At 34.2% G+C, this 10360-nt stretch overlaps 1 long non-coding RNA gene across 1 annotated transcript; it reads right to left on the minus strand.

The window, feature by feature from the left end:
- Positions 1-7184: 7184 nt before the first annotated feature.
- LOC132064436 (uncharacterized) lies at positions 7185-9195 on the minus strand. The gene is made up of 3 exons (XR_009416550.1): positions 9057-9195; positions 8447-8575; positions 7185-7439 (listed from the first exon to the last, which is right to left on the minus strand). It is a non-coding gene; the product is annotated as an uncharacterized LOC132064436 (long non-coding RNA).
- Positions 9196-10360: the final 1165 nt, after the last annotated feature.

The following is a 10360-nucleotide window of genomic DNA, read 5'->3' on the forward strand; positions in this document are numbered from 1 at the left end:
AAGTTAAAAAATATAGTGAATACAATACTAAAACCTTGAAGATTGAACAAATAGAATTAAAATCATAAATCCGCCTCTTATTAACACTTTAAGACCGTACAGTAACTCTTTAGATGCTAATTGTAAACCAAAAAAAAAAAAAAAAAACCAATTTGTTAGAATTGCATAAGTACTACCGTTCACAGTGTTATCAGAGTAAAGAATTGGTTCAGTAATGACCTTGAGAAAACCTGATGAAAAAATCAAAATTATAAAAAAACTTTGAGAAGGAAACAATTTGGTTACCGTAAATTAAGGAAATACTTATGGTTAGAGTACCAGTACAATCCAACTTTCCTTTAATTATATTTACTCTACGGTAATTTACTTTTTATTTTAAAAAAGGTAAATAATATTTACTTAAGAAAGTTATGGTATTTACCTTTGAAATGACCCGATGGTGTAAAAAATCTTCTACACTGACGGTGCACCAAACTTACACGCAACGCTTAGTGCTGCGCTACCTTTCAAATGCCAATCAACGCTTGCCCAAGGTTTTGTTTCCCTTAGTGGAATACAACAAGAAATAAGATTCTACCCTTACTAGCTTCAGACCTACAGGGCGTGGCACTATCTATCTTGAGGTTATTTGATTCAAAATTTTCAAAATTTCTGAAATGATCACATGTGGAAATAAAAGAAATTAGGCATAGGTAGAAAACATTTATGTTAGTTGTATTGTATCTTTTGTTTTGGGAAATTTGTGAGTGTTTCCTGGGTGGTAGAAGAACTTTTCACTAAAAAATTGTCTCATTGTCATTCTTCACATAAAAAAGTTTCATAACTTTGCTTCTTGATTTTTTTTGAAGAACTTAGCAAATTTTCAACACACATTTAACAGTCAAACACCACTATAAGATGGTGGAAATTTTCAAAAAGAAGTAAAAAAGTGTCTTTTCCGTTATTGCTTAAGTTTTATACTAAGCGGTCCATACAATTCAACAAGGTATTGAAGCAGATAGAAGTTTTGGATTTGGCTATTATGATACATTTTTACTTGCTTATTTAAGCCAAAAAAAAAATTATTATTAGAACATAAAATAAATAAGTGGAACTCTTTTCTAACATAAGCTATTGCTAAGGCTGCTCACAAGTTTCCATTTTAAAATCGATGGTTACAAAGTTACAAGTTGGAATAGCATATAGTACTGAATTAGGTAACTGAGCAATTTATTGAGTCTTATTTTACTTGATTGTCCCATATGGTCTTGTGAAGTAATGTCAAGTGTGTGTAAGGGGCACATATACTAAAGTATAGCTATAACATCTTTTGCCTACATGGCTTGTCTAGTCTAGCCTAAGAAACCAAAAAATAAAAACAAATAAAGAAGTCAAAAACAATTCTTGGCTAGTGTCAGAGTCAAATTTAAATCAACCAAGTAGGGATCTAGTAGCTCAGTTAGTTGACTACCTGAACTTTCGCCTTATTGGTGAGGTTCGAATCACTACATTGTAATCTCTTCCCCCATTTCTCCTTCTCCTACCCCCTATGTAATTAAAAAAAAAAATCAACCTTTCTGCAGAATCAAACAAGCAAAGCAAATTAAGGGCTCCATTTTAATTGAGAGGAAAAGGAATGCATGCACCCAGTGGCGGATCAAGAATTTTCACTCAGGAAATTTAAAAAAAAAAAAAAAAAACTAAATATAAAAAAATAATATTGGTGAGAGTTCGAATCCCTACATTGTAATCTCTTCTCCTATTTCCCCTTCCCCTACCCCCTATGTAATAAAAAAAAAATTAAATCAACCTTTCTGCAGAATCAAACAAGCAAAGCAAATTAAGGCCTCCATTTTAATTGAGAGGAAAAGGAATGCATGCATCCAGTGGCAGATCAAGGATTTTCACTCAAGGGGTTAGGAAAGGACAAAAAAAACTAAATATAAAAAAAAATGTTGTCCCTAGCATCGAACCTTGGACACTGAAGAGAATTTTGAACATCCTGGACCACTTGAGCTAACCTTTTGTATTTGTTTAGAATATTCAAAACTTATATATGTACATAAACACAGAAAATCTACCCTATATATAATAAAAAAATTTGCCACCCTCCCTCCCCTTTAAATCCGCCCCAGAATGCACCTCTTCTTAGAAAGATGATAGCTTTGTCCAAATACTTGTTTAAGCAAAAAAATACAACTCACAAGCATATATGATCTCCAAGATTATAAACAAAAAATAGCATGGATATCTGCCTTTATCACAATTTTGGTGTGCAAAAATTGACTCAAGGAAAGCAGAAGTTCCTTTTATCATTTTGTCACTCTCTACTGTTTCTATTACAGAACAATCACTTATCAGTTCTTAGATTCCGCCCTCCCCGAACTTTTCTATTTCATTGCAACGTTCTCCATCAACTTTGTTTAAGTATAAGGTAAATTAATTCTAGAAAATATATATATGCGCCAAATGCTAGCTGAATTGCACATCTTCCGTAAAACTTAGAAAATGTTTCTAATTAGTTTCAGAACATGAATATTCCTCAAGAACAACACTTTGAAGTGGAAAGCAACACGAGCACAATGTACACCTGATTTTTTGAGGATTTTTTTCACATGTATTTGGCCCCATCAATGAGTAGATAAATCAAATCACCTTCTGACCGATCATTAATAGATCATGTATATGAAAAAGGTTCTTGGTAGAAATAGTGTTAATGTGCGGTCCATCAATGATCATAATGCAAGATGCTTCTTGCTGCTAACATGGATGGATCCCCAATGCTAAACTCTATGGGCAAATGACAGTGATATTCTGTTGCTTAGTGTGCACCTGTCAATCAGCTACTATTGTTGTCCATTCGGTGAAAGAAATAGGAAGATGCCAAGCAAATTAGCCAAGCACCCCATCGCTGTTCCAGAAATATCATGCTTGTCACTTTATGGATATGGGAATTTTTCAAGAAGTGATTTGAGAGTTAATGAAATGTGGAGTCCAATCACACTTGGATATGCTTTACACACTAAGACCTTGTAATCAGTGGCGGAGCTAGGATTTTTATAAAAGGGGTTCAAAAATATAAAGAAGTAAACACAAAAAGAAGCTAAGGAGGTTCAACATCTATTATATATACATAAAAAATAATTTTAATCTTGTATATACATTGTAATTTTATGCCGAAGGGCTCCCTCGGCCCAACCTAGCTCCGCCCCTGCTTGGAATCTGGCAGCAGAAAAACGAAGGCCAAAATCATTTGAGAAGCCAGTGTTCAGTCGATACAGATCAAAGTAACCACGATTGCTACGTTGTTTTTTTTTCTACTTGAGCATGGTTGCAACAACTTCACAAATTAATTCTTGTTTATGACAGCTACATTGTGTTATCAGCTCATTTTGTATAGAAATATGTAGTGATAACTATTAATATGTCTAACTCCTCAATATATTTGAACTTTCTTAGCTCTACATAAATGGGTTGAATATAATATAATCTAGGGATAACTACATGGCATAACTAACTCTAGTACATATTTATATTTAGTAGCTATAGTTTAGATTAATTACATCCTATAGCTAAGAGCAATATGTTATAGCAACATATATATTTAAAGTAGAATACTCTATTTTTACTATTTTATATCTTGACTGAAAATTTTAGGGTAGCTTTGAGAAGCTTCTTCTCTCCGCCGCTGCCAACCACCACAGAATCACCTCCGGAACCGCCGTCGGAGCTCCATTGCCGCCTTCATTATCTCCTCTGCTCAAACCCTACAACTCCGCCAAAATCTTTATAATTTCTTTTTAATCTTTTGGCATTTTTTTTGCATGACAGTGAAATCTACAATGTGGGCAGTTATTAAAGTTCCCGTGAACATCCATGGAGGTGGAATTCGTTACAGTTCTAGCAGCAAAAATGGTTGTAATATTTCCAGTCAGATCTGAAAAAGAAATAAAATACACTGTATTTATCCTCTAGATCCGGTCGTTTTCCGTCGTCTCCTCCTCCAGATCATGCGTTTTCCGGCGCCTCCTCCCCAGATCCGGTCGTTTTCCGACGTTGCCTCCTGAAAAAATCTCGTAGCTGATTTTTAGATTGTATTCATTTTTTTAAGGGCGTATTTTGTTAGCATAAGGGCTGTAGTTGTGAAATTTCCAGCAGATCTAGCCAGAAATCGTCGGCAGATCTAGCCAGAACTAGTGGTTGATGTTGTTGTATTCACGAATATGGCGATTGTATTCACTTTTTTGAAATTTTTTTTGTTAAATTTTTAGATTGTATTCATTTTTTAGGGTGTATTTGTTAATTTTTGGTGTATCTATGTTTTTATGTATTCGCTTTTTTACTCGTTGTATTCATGAATACAGCGAGCCCGTTTATAAATACAATGAAAAAGTAGCTACAAATGAATATAACTGAGTTGAATACATTTGACTTGAATACAATTTAGTTGAATACATCTGACCTGAATACTGTGAAATTTGACTTGAATACAGCGAAATCTGAACTTGAATACAACGAAATGTGACTCAGCCGAATTTTGAATACAATCTACTGTAGCGCGTGAATACAATCTACTGTAGCTACGAAATGTAATTAGCTAAAGTGTAGGTATATCAAATTTTTAACCCTCAAAGTTTAGTCATTTATGTAAGTTTCTCAATCTATAATCTATATATATATAGATTATAGATTCTCATTTATCTATTTTCTCATTTATTTTGTCTTTTTCCTAATTTTCCTACTTTTTTTTTTTTTTTTTTTTTTTACTTTTCCCGTATTGTTTCAATAGGCTATCTCGGAATATAACGTCGTTTCGCAATCCATTCTGGAATAGTTATTTTTCTTTCAAACGTTTCCCATCCATTCTGGAGCAGTTATTCCTATTTAAAACTATCATTAACTAGGGTATTTAACAAAGAAAAATGAAAGTTGGCTAATGTCGTAATCTTATAAAAGAAAAGCTTTACTAACAAATTAAAGTGTGCTGTTACAAACATACATTGACCATTAATTTAATAAATAGTCTAAAATAGAAAAGTGCATCTATGAATTCATGGTCCTGAGATAGCTCTAGATAAAATTACCAAAGAACACCTCAAAGTGCAATCTAAACTTTAAATTCACACCTTGCCCTTGTACTCACAAGACAAAGGTACGACTAACATAATTTTAAAAGGGATAATTACCGTGACGTAACTAATTACTACTATCTAATTATATTTAGTAGCTATAATTTCAATTAATTACATCTAATTATAATAGTTATATTTCAATTAATTACACACTTAATAACTATTAAAATAAAATAAAGTAAAAAAGAAAAAGGGAAGAAAGAAAAAAGAATTGTCCGTTCTTCTTTGACTCTCTCATTCTTTTTTCTTCTTCTTCAACTATCTTCTCTCTCTAAAAATCTCCATTTTCTTTCTCTCTCTAAAGCACACACCCGTTTTCTTTCTCTCTTTAAAAACACACACAACAATTATTTTGTTTTTTAGTTATTTTTTATGTGTATTTTGTTGAATATCTTCTTCCATTTTTTTTTTATTTTAACAAAAAACCTTTCTGACATTGTTAGGGTTCTTGAACAAGCTTCGATTTCGTTTGAATGGCGGAGTTGTTGGTGACGATGACGATCAAGGATAACGGCAGTGGTTGTTGGTGATTACGATGTTTTCGTAGATCTGGTGGCATCGGTGTCAGATCTGGACGAAAACAGTCAGATCTGGCCGGAAGTTGTTGTATTCACGAATACAACGATTGTATTCACTTTTTTGAGCTTTTTCTGTTAAATTATTCGATTGTATTCATTTTTTTAGGGTGTATTTGTTAGCATAAGTGTTGTTGTTGATGTTGTTGTGAAATTTCCGGCAGATCTGGCCGGAACTAGTGGTTGGTGTTGTTGTATTCATGAATAAGACGATTGTATTCACTTTTTTGAGCTTTTTTTTGTTAATATTTTAGATTTTATTCATATTTTTTAGGATGTATTTGTTAATTTTGGAAGTATCTATGTTTTTATGTATTCAGTTTTACTGGCTGTATTCATGAATACAATGAGTCCGTTTATGAATACAGACAGTCATTTTCATGAATACAGTGTAAAAAGAAAAAAAAATCGTTGTATTCATGAATACAGCAAAAAAAAATGAATACAGCGAAAAAAAAAAAAGTAGTTATGCCATGTAAACATTGAAAATATAGCTATGGCAATTTTTAAACCCCCATAGTTATTTATGTAAATCCCCATTTTAAAAACTGCTTCTAACCACTAAGCCTAGCTCCGCCTGGTTTAAGCCTAAAATTTAAAAACCAAACGTGATTGTCGGAAAATTGGGCAAACCAAAAAGGAAGATAAATTAAGATTAAATAATTAAGAATCCAAAAATGCTCCTGAAACTTGGTTTGATGAACAGTCTCTGAGCCGCCACCTCCAATTTTGATTCATGAAGTCTTTTGTCTTTTATTCCTCATGCAAGTAACATGTGAGGTGACAAACTTACATATAGGTTCTTTGTAAATTTAGTGAGAATGTTATGTCGAAAACAATCATCTACTCAACATAAAAAGAAGGTCAGCCGGTGCACTAAGCTCCAGCTATACGCGGGATCCGAGGAATGGTCGGACCACAGGGATCTATTGTATGCAACCTTACCTTGCATTTCTGCAAGAGGCTATTTCCACTGCTTGAACACGTGACCTACTCAACATAGTTGCTACATTAAAGGTCATTGAGCATATGACAATCAATTCATGATATAAATGTCTAAGTTGACAAATACTTGCTCGTAGACATATTCAGGTCCTGCTAGTTCAGCCATCCATCAAAGAACCTCCATGATAGGAAAGAAATCTTTAAAGTACTAGACTGAAGGTTATTTTCTTGATTCCTCTTCTTTTTCTTCTCAATGCATCACCATCCTAAATACCACTCTCTAAACCCAAAAATGATGAGTTCCTTGTCTTGATCTTCAATCCCAATTACAACTCTACCACCCCAGATTTTTCTTATTTTGACAATATTGAACTTCAGGTCCTCAAAAGCAGACTGAGTTCAAAGCATCATCCATCAAAAAACATGGTGTTTTCCCCGCTCTCCATTCAAATAGGATGATTGCTGAAATCTGGTGGTTCCACATTGGACCAACTCTTGTCTTATCTCGAATTTCTTGCAACTCCATTTTGGCAAAGTCCTGTACTGTCTTCTATCTTGAACTGAAAAACTCACTAACTCGGTTTCTCTTGGTCTTCTCGATACTCTTTTCTTTTGCACTATCACAGCAAGAGTAATTCCAGGTAAGTGATCTTTTAGCAATGTTGAAGAACAATATTCTTGGTCTTCTGAAGTGGTGTGAGCAAAGCACATAATGCCAATGCATCTTGGTCACCCTGCTTCCAATTCAGGAAAGATTTCCAACACTTCCGTAAATTGCAGAAAGGCTCTATCATATTCCTCCGAGTAACTGCAATAGCAACCACAACTTCGATCAAATAAACGTTGAGCAAACTTAACTAAAACATCCAACTAACATTAAACTTATAACATGATCAGACTGGAACTGTCGTAGCACTTCCCCAATAAAGAGCAAAAAGCCAACTATTTCAGCCTTGGCCAAAAATTAGAAGAGAAGGGAAAAAGTTTCTACATAGAAAACCACAACTCAGACTACATAGTATCTTTTTAAAATGGGATAGTCAGAATTCGGAAAATCATAGGTCAACTGACTCAACGCGGACCAAATAATTTAGGAAATAAAAAAAGCACGTTTAAACAAAATACTAGTCAATAATATTTGCAGCTTGAAATAATACATTAAGAACACCACAATTTTGTAGAACTGTAATTTCTTTTGTTAGCATGATAGGCCAGAATTCTAAAGACTTTAGCCTTCATCATCTTTTTAAGCCACATGCCTTTACTGTCAAAAAGATACATAAATTGTATTTAGAGTAATTTATTTGGCTGTAAAATTATTTGGCTTGGAAACTTGCCTCAAAGGAGACCTCCAATATTGTGTATACAAGTCCTTCCTTTTCTCACAATTAACCATAACAGACAATGTACCTTCCAAATTGTTGCTGAAAAACATAAAACCAGCAACACGTTTCACTTTATCATCTTGTTAAAATATCCTTCTTAGGAATATAAATGCTTTGTCTTTTGGGACAGCATTAAACATAATTTTCATGGACAACAACTTCATGCTCTCTCGATTATAAATGTCATTTATACATAACTAAAGGGTAAATAGCCGCATGGAAATGTTCTCAGATACTTAGCTTCTATCCAAACGAATTTAAAACAACATTTGATGTAGAATAGCTATGTATAAACCTTATTTCCACTTTAGATAAGAAACCAGTAGTTAATGGGATTTACTGCGGCAAAAAAGTGCAAACTAACATGCAGAGATATAACCTAGCAGCAGACTAATAAAAGCAAAAGCTCTTAAGTGAAATGGAGATATACCTGTATTTGAGCTCTGTTTCAAGCAATAATATTAGAGATTGTCCAACATCCTTCCTTCTTGATGCTTTTCTTGTGATTTTGAGTTAACAATTGATACAGGCATGGCAAGACTTGGTTGTCAATCACATACTGAAATATAACTACCAGTAAGTCATGTGAGAATTGAGTGAAAGAAAGAGAAAAAGAGCACTTTCTGAATACTTAAATCCATATCCAAGTAGTAGCAGAGGTGTTATTTGCAGAATTTTCCAATTTTGCTGATTATACATAATATATACACAGCTTCATCATGAAAGACAAAGTGCCATAATAAATTTCTTGCAATATGTTACTCAAAACTTGTTTTGCTCAATAACCATTCCGCTATTCATGTCATAAAGCAAGGAAATCCGCTCAGACCCACCACCCTGGTAGCAATTGCGAGATTTAATGTTAACGAATCCTTGTAATACAAGTTCTTTCCTCTAACGATGACTACAAACTACAAGAACTGAACTTTCAACGCTTTCAAACCAAGAGTGAAAAATCTCAATCAAAAAAGAGTATTGTAGTGGAACGACTTAACGAAGTAGATTCTTTTTTTCCGTTCTTTAGAAGACAAATTGTTTACCTGTATTAAAATGTGGGTCTAAATAGAGAAGAATTGATATGAAACATACAGTATCCTCCATCTATAATAAGTCAAACAAAGTAAATTGCTGCTAAATTTGGAGATAATTGGTCCAAATTTGGTCCGAGGTCGGCACCATATTTAGTCCGAGGTCGTTTTACGGTGATCAGGAAGACATTTCGACTGTATCCGATCGCGAGCACATCCCGTGTTAGAAACAAGAAGATAGGAAAATTATGGAAGAATTTTCTGTGTATTGATATGTACCCAATACCACTATTTATACAAGTCTATGTATGCAGAAAATAAATAAGAAAGAATACTAGTAATTACACTTGTCTAATTTGTATTTGTTTATGCCTAACAAGAAATATTCTCTATGTGTGCTAGTCACGTGTTCATCCAGCTGTGATATGGCTGTGATGTAATATATGTACGGTTTAGATCTTGTCCAGCATATTGTTGATCAACGGTCCTTATCTCTACACATTTCTTTCCCTTTTGATTATTTTGACTTGGTTCAAATTCCCCAAACTTGAAACTCAACTTAGTTTTCTCTGAAGTCACAACTGCTTCTTTCATCTTCTTCGCTGAATGCTCTGCTTTTTCTTCCTTTCTACCTTCTTCATTTCTATGTTGATAATTTTGATCTCCAATATCCCCCTGAAGTTGGAGGGGAGAGAAACAACACCCAACTTGCCCAAAGCTATTCTATGAGATATGCCGGAAAGAGGTTTAGTGAAAAAATCAGCAATTTGGGCAGCAGATGGAACAAAAGTGAGAGATATTAAACCAGAAAGGAACTGTTGCCTGACAAAATGGCAATCTAGTGCCACGTGCTTTGTACGCTCGTGGAACACTGGATTCCGAGCGATATGTAGGGCTGCTTGACTATCGGAGTGAACCGAAACCGGCAAAGATGGGGGAACTGAAAGATTCTCAAGAAAGCGAAATGACCAGGTAATTTCAGTTGTTACTCGTCTCATGGACTATATTATGATTCCGCAGAAGAAAGTGAAACTGATGTTTGCTTTTTTTATTTCTTGGAAATAGGTGAACTAAGCTTATGAAATACCCACTAACGGATCTGCGAGAATTTGGGCAAGAAGCCCAGTCGGCGTCATAAAAAGCAAGTAAAAAGAAAGAAGGGTTAGAAGACATTAAGAGTCCTTGACCAGGGTTGTCTTATAGGTATCTAAGAACTCGAAAAGTTGCGGAATAATGAGCAAGGCAAGGATTTTGCATATACTGACTAAGAATCAACACAACAAAAGAGAGATCTGGACGCATGTGAATGAGGTAAT

Source organism: Lycium ferocissimum, chromosome 7, assembly GCF_029784015.1.
Source record: "Lycium ferocissimum isolate CSIRO_LF1 chromosome 7, AGI_CSIRO_Lferr_CH_V1, whole genome shotgun sequence".
Taxonomy (NCBI): domain Eukaryota; kingdom Viridiplantae; phylum Streptophyta; class Magnoliopsida; order Solanales; family Solanaceae; genus Lycium; species Lycium ferocissimum.